The sequence below is a fragment of the Haliaeetus leucocephalus genome, unplaced genomic scaffold (assembly GCF_000737465.1).
Source record: "Haliaeetus leucocephalus isolate CR32 unplaced genomic scaffold, Haliaeetus_leucocephalus-4.0 Scaffold395, whole genome shotgun sequence".
Classification (NCBI taxonomy): Eukaryota; Metazoa; Chordata; class Aves; order Accipitriformes; family Accipitridae; genus Haliaeetus; species Haliaeetus leucocephalus.
In genome coordinates, this window is record NW_010972831.1 from 9368049 (window position 1) to 9375282 (window position 7234).

The window sequence follows — 7234 nt, forward strand, 5'->3', positions numbered from 1 at the left end:
AAATTTGGATGTTGAGGGGTTTGTGAAAGACACTTTTTAAATACCTATGATTTAGTTACAGATCTGCATGTTATTTCAATTCTAGTAGATTTCCTTGCACACAGGAAAAGATCTCATCTCTAGCTACTGTGGGCTGAGGCAAAAAACAATATATGGTACATTTTTTATGACAGCCTCTTGCAAAACTTCAGCCTACAGCCACAGAATCACATTGGGTTTTTTGGAAATTGCAGATAAAGCATCATTTGCTGGGTGCTTGAGTTCTTAATATCAAAGGCATGTACATTATGCATGAATGCTTTATTATTGATCAAAATACTTTCTAGGTTCAAGAATACTGCTTGCTGGTAGGTCTCGGTTTACCAGTGAATGGTAGCAGATTGTATGTTATCTTTTGAGTACACATCCCTCTATGAACAGAATGCATACACACATACATATATATGTCTGTGTATGTATACATATAAAATGTAGGTATGGATATGTCTGCATCTTTCCCATACTGGCATGGAATCAGTCCTCCTGATTACTACTTTATCACCGAGCTAGGTAAAAAGTATTGGATTAATGGAAGAAATACCATATCGCCATGGTGTGCTTTCTGTTACAAGCTGTCACTGGAACACTTTCCAAGTCAGCTCTGTCTCACAACACGCCTTCCTGGACCAGCTGCCTCCTGCAGGCTCTTCTGCATCCCTCACCATAGGCTACTGCGTTCACCAACAAAATCATAGCCTAGAATTACACCTACCTATGCTAGAAAATTGGTCTCAAAAAAGCAGAGTATCTAGTGAAAGAGCTGCTGTGACCAAATTTGCACAAGTTAGTGCTGACTCTCCAGCCTCAGGCTGCAGCTCTGTTCTGTGACATTGCCTTTCACTTCCAAAGCTGAATTATCTGTCAGCTGTAAAACACCTCCCATATTGCATACAGTGGATATCATGCATATTTTTAACTTGTATGTTTTCAACTTGATTTGACTAGTTTATGGACTATAGAGTTTTTCTCCATCTTTCTGCTATCTCTGCATAAAGATTTTTTTCTGCTTTATTTATCACAGTTTATCATTATTTAACAGTTTTAACACAGTATCAGCATCAAAAATAACTTTGCAATCTGATTACATATTGTAGCAAAAGCACTTGTAGCAAGCAATGGTAAACTTGCAAGAAAGCCCTCTCAGGCTGCAACGTTTGCCACTACAGCATGTGGAGAAATTGTGGCACTTCTACCTCATCTCTAGTTTGTTGGCAGACCTTATGTTGTTCCTGAAGTAACACTCAAAGCAGCGTTGTGTAAGGAAAGACTTTTTGCTCATGAGGGGGCATGTGCGTAGAGTCAGCAGAGGTCCATCCTCTAGCAAGTAAAACTTTTTAAGTTGGAAGAAGTGCTTATTGCTTCTGAAAGCCCAGATAGTAAGGCCAGACCTTTTGGTAGGGCAGCTGACATGACACACTGGAGCTTCAGGGGTCAGGGCAGGCTGAAGGTCCCTTCACTTATGTCTCATTGTTCACCTCATTACTGAAAATCCCTAGATGATAAGCTTCATCTTGATGGGAAAGGGATGAAAGAGTTAGTTTCTAGAAATATTTAAAAGCCAAATTATTCTCTAGATCAAACAATTGGAGGTAAGTTGGGAAGAGATGGGGAAGAAATCCTTTTATTCTGTTTAAATACAAGCCCTCAGCAAGTTCTGCAGCGGCAGAACTGAATGATGTGGCGTGTTTCACATGGAGGGTGATGCAGGATGTGCCCAAGCAAAGCACGGGCACTAACTCATCCTCAGCCTCGCCTGCCTGAGCTAGACATCCCACCTTGCAACAAAGTAGAAAAGCAGCTTGAGTTTTCCACTGGCCCTGCAGGAAGGGCAGGGGTGAGAAAACTGGAGAACAATGGAACTGGCGTGAGCTGCAGCGGCTGCTGGAGCCACGTAGCACGTCACTGTGTGAGGCTTGAGCCGCACCAGGGCTGTCTCCTGACCCTGCCCATGCAGGACAGCTCAAGCGCTGCTGGGACGGTGGCTGCGGCTGCTCCACAGCCTGCGATAAAAGCCTCACCTGCAGGGTTATCGAAGAGCGCGGGGGGAATGCCTGCCCAGGGCCAGAGTTGGAGGGTGTTTCTGCCTCTCCACCTGAAGCCAAATGCTCTGGGAAGGCCAGGTTATTGGATTCTGGATGGGTCTCATTTGAGTATTGCATTGTAACTGCCAGAAAGGTCAATGATCAGGTTATATACTATAGACCTTAGCTCACAGAAAAGTGCATGTTTAAGTTGGTGAAGAAAATGAATATTATAGTTAACTCTTCAACGAAAATTTCCTCTCTTTTTGGTGAAAGAGTATCCTAGGAAAGGTGATGGGATTACAAAATCACCTATTTCTTTCCTTCGCTTGAATTCCTAAATTACATTGTTAAGTTAGTGAGACAATTCCACATGACACTTTCTAAAGGAGACAGAAAAAGTAACGATGGACCTGAGCCAAAATCCATCAGCATCAACCTATATCTTGATCTGAGTGGATTTTGGCTTAAGACAGTGGAGTACCAGGATGTTTCTTCTAAGCTTTACTTTTAGCATGTGCTGCTTTCCACACAACTGTGATCCATGGTTTCATTTTCCTCTCTTTTCCTATGATTTGGAAACTGGGATAATGTGGAATTTCTCTGTTGATTCCGCTCAAGGTATGAGGGGAGAGCTCAGACAGCTCACCTTTGTCGTCTTTTTTAGCCCCTTTCTCAAGAGACAGCTCTGGCCACGTATGAAAGTACAGCTGCGAGAACTTGCTGTCGGCCATCTCAGGACCGACACTGGCAGATACTCGGGATTACTCAGGCTGCTTTTAGCTACAAGAATAAAAGGAACTGCAAATATTTGACAGGATCCCAACATCAAATTTGCAGCTTCTCAGGAGTTTTTCTTCCTACGTGCATTCACACAGTATAATGTTGGCCTTGACTTTCCAAACAGCCTCAAGAAAATGGCAGTGTGTATCCAAAAGAAAGGCTGTGAGCCAGAATCCTTCAGCTAGGTCCTAACTGACTACATTTGTCCTCAAAGAAAGCTGACAAAAGAAAGGAGAAATGTGGAAGAGGGATGGATTTTTCTAAAAATAGTGTTCATGAGTCCAATTCCCTTCAGTTTACAATAGAAAACATAGTCTTGCTTCCGTGCCAAGAACTCTGAATTTGCAAAATCCTGCTGGTCTTTAGACAAGATCAACTATTGATGAGCTGCAGCCGTCAATGCAGTATTGACCTAAGTTTCTGCACCGAGCAACCTACTAAGGGACAGCCCCCAACTGAGCAACTCTTCACCTGCAAGTCTGGAGCTGTTCTTTAGTGTCTTCAGCCTCTGCTGGCTTTCATAGCATCACTGAAAATATTCAGTCTTCCCTTAAAAATTCTGTAACTACTCCTTTGGCTAGGAGACTAGAATTGCCAAGAACTTTACAATTTTTCTTCTATTTCTCTTCACAAATAAGTTAATGCAGCTGCCTACTGTGACATCTTTGTCACACTTTGTGAGATCATTTTGGAAGCAAGGTACTGACCTGCTTTTTCTATAGCAACTTTTTAATGGCAGTTATAAATCTGGTATTATATATGTAATGAAAGAAAAATAAGGATTAAAGGAAAACCAGCACTTAAAATTGGAAATGCCTCCGGTCTGGTGCTTAGTCCCGTCAGTGCACTCTGAGACGTAACGTGCCGAGTTCACAATCTGTGCTCTGGCATTTCTCAATGCTGTGCATAACCTCTCAGCACTGCAAAAACACCAAGGGAGGGGTACATTTCCAGAGTGGTCTGAAACGAGTAGCACATATGGACAACTCCCTTCTCTGCCTCCTTCCAAAAAGAGCTCCCTACAGTCACATCAGTGGTGCAGGTGTTCCCCTACCTGTTAACCACATTGTTTTTATGAAATATTGATAGAGCTCTACAAAGATACATTATCCTTTACCAGGCACAGTGGCTGTTCCTAGCGTCTGCAGCGAGTTCAACCAGGGGGCTCACATCCCCTCGAAACGGCCAGCTGCCTGCTGACGGACACGTTCAGAGGAGCTGGGTGCTACGTGGCTGCCAGAGCTCATTTCAGAGGATACCATTAAAGTCCCCTCAAGGATTGCTGCCTCTGCCACCCTGCTCTTCTGGGCAATGGCAAGACCCCACAGGAGCAGGCTCTGAGCAATGTGGCGTGCAGGAAAGTTGCAGAAAAGTAAAGCAGCTTTTCTCTGGGTGCTGGTAGGACCATGCCTTATCCAAGCATTGCAGATCTATGCAAAACCTTTGGGAGAGCATCTCTTACAGCTGGCACCCAGCACCACACACTCTGAAGCCTGACAGCACCTAAATAAACAAATAACCCATCTGCAACAGTGCTCAGGAGGATTCCCCAGCACTGGGACAGTAGTCTGGCTACCAGCCAGCAAATCCACTGGTGATCAAGTCATGCCAGATTTAGAGGGATCTTTCTTTTAAGATGTTGGCTTTCCCAGAGACAGTGAGAAGAATCGCAGCATTGACTATTTTAGGAAACAGATTGGAACACATTCATATTTGGGGATTCTTGGATTTCAGGTAAAATGCATTTTTCAGCCCTGCATTCAGTCCTGCTGGTACATATAGAGGTCTTACATAAAAAAACCTCCAACTGTTTTTTCTAATGACATTTCCCAACAAAAAATTTCAGGCACAAACAGCTAAAAATGCTGTTCAAACAACTGAATGGTTATCTGACTTCTGAACAGTTAAAAATTCACCTGTCACTAGTAAAGTGAATAAATTCATACTTTATAAAATAAGATCACTCAATGCTTTTCTGAACCCCATCAAATTCTTGCCCTCAATAACCAGATAATTATCCATTTTATAAACACACAGCCACCAGATCCACCACCTTTTTAGCGGTGCAAGGGATCCTTTCCTTGCTGAAGGCACAGCACCCAGCAGATCTTCTGTACTACCACACTCCTTCTCCAAAGCTGATCCTTGCCAGTGCTAATTATTTTCCTTTTTTTTGTTGCAGTGTTAACCCTTTCATTGTTCTCTTCACCTGGAGGTCTCCTCTGCTGTTTAACAGTTCTCATTGCCCATCTCAAAGTCCTTTCAATTATCATTTTATGATTTTACTGACTAACTCAACTCTCAATTAATATGGTCCTAAAACCCCTTTGGCTGTGAGCACTCATAAATAGGAACAGAAGACTGTACTTTTCTTCCATTTCACTTCATTCATTTTAAGTGAAATATGTATGAAAAAGACAAATGATACACTTTCTATTACCAGATACTAGTTCATATCCTCCTTACTCTTTCCTTTTTAATATCATCATCAAAAGTGATGCACTTCAATTCTTTTAGGCATACTTTGATGATATTGCAATATGCAGTTTATGGAAAAATCAAATGACATTTTTTTATGTCAGCAGCACTCTGCTATTTCCCCACTAAAAAGCAACATTTAATTTTTGAGTTGCACATTTGCAGCAGTTGCTGTGGGCGGAGAGTCTGCTTATTTATTTGGTTGGTTTTTACTACAATGTACTGTCATGGCAACTGTACTGAGGGCAAATGCATCTGGAGGTAATTTATATATGTCATATTGACTGCAGTAAAATTGGCCTGTACCACTTAAACTTTTTAAACCACTGGGCAAGGGCAACGTTAGCCTTTTGAGACCCAGAAGCAGCTTCTCCTTAGTAAATAAATAAATAACTAAACTAGGCAGAGCAACAGGAGCAATGCCAAACGTTTCTTGGTGTTTGGATGCAGAGCTTGCTGCATACTTAAATTAGTCTGGTATCTTGGGCAGTTACCCTAGTTCTGCTGATGCATAGTAGGTTTTTCATCCTGCTAACGTGGGAGGCAGCGATCACGCCCTACGCAGGCATTGTTTGGGCAGGCGGTGGCCAGACCTGTCTCCCCTGGCACCAGGAGGCATCGCCGCGTACTGCCCAGACAAGTGGCAGATCCTCCTGTCACGGGGACGATGCAGCTTCCAGCTGCTCCACTTTACATCATCGCAAACATGGAGAAACTCAGCTGAAATCTGCTGAAAGGCTCAAGCCTACAGTGGCATTAAAAAGGACTAAATTGGGCCAGCGATGCAGTTTGAAGCATAACATGCCTGACCTCTGCTACATGGCTTCAATGGTCCTTCTCCAGCAGAGCTGCCACTCATCGCTGATTAGCAACGCCTAAAGGTTCCCGGCTGCCGCAGCACTGCCTTTCCAATGCAAATGACTTGGACGCACTTGAGAACTTTGGCTCGAAGCACTTCTTGATATTGTAACTTGATCACTTTGTGAGTAAACCAGAAGAGCTATGAAACCCTGAATTACAGTTGGGCAAAGATGATTGCAAGTCTGATAAATTTATCTAGCCTCCATCTTGCTGCTGGGGGGGGGGGGGGGGGCGCAAATCTTGAACCTTCTGAATACCTGTGTGATTGCAGCCATTATCATCTCGCAGATGAGGCTTTGCAGCAGCATTTTATTAAGAAGGGCTGTTCCTTTGCATTATAGATGACAACTTGTACACTGTACTGTCTGCTCAGACACCAGCCACCAAGGCATGTGGCTGCCTCCTCCATTGGCCAAGCCTTACCTCAAAATACTGTATGCTGTAAGGAGCACGGTAATTTCCCAGTCAGAATCTCAAATGGCTAACAGACACGCGCATCTTTCTTTTAGATTAGACAGACTCTTTTGGGAATAGCTCAAGTTTCCAGTAGCCCTATGTTAGGAATAACTAGTGAATCAAATCATACCTATGCTGATAGACAGTATTTCTTCAGATAAATTAGCGCAGTAACAATCTGCAGTTATCTAATTATGGCTAATTTCCTGTTCATCTGTCTAGGTACTTCTGACCCTTTTACTGTAATACTTGAGCACTCACAACGTTGATCAGAGATTTTTAATAATTTAAGGGTCAGCTCTTTAGCTGGCGTAAATCAATGCATTTTCTTTGGCTTTGGAGCTGATCAGAAGGGAGGTGGGTTAACTTTTACAGTGGAGAAAGTGGTTGTAATTTACTACAGCATGCTACAGACTTGTAGCCCTTTGCACCTGCTCGCTCTCACGAGTTCTTGGAGAAAGTGTAAACACATAGAATATTTTTGGATATTATTCAGCCCTATACAATTGAGACCAGTATACATGAACTTGAACAACAAAATTTAAAAAAAAGCACCTAAATCAGGTCCTCAAGACCACCCGACTTGTAGGATTAGA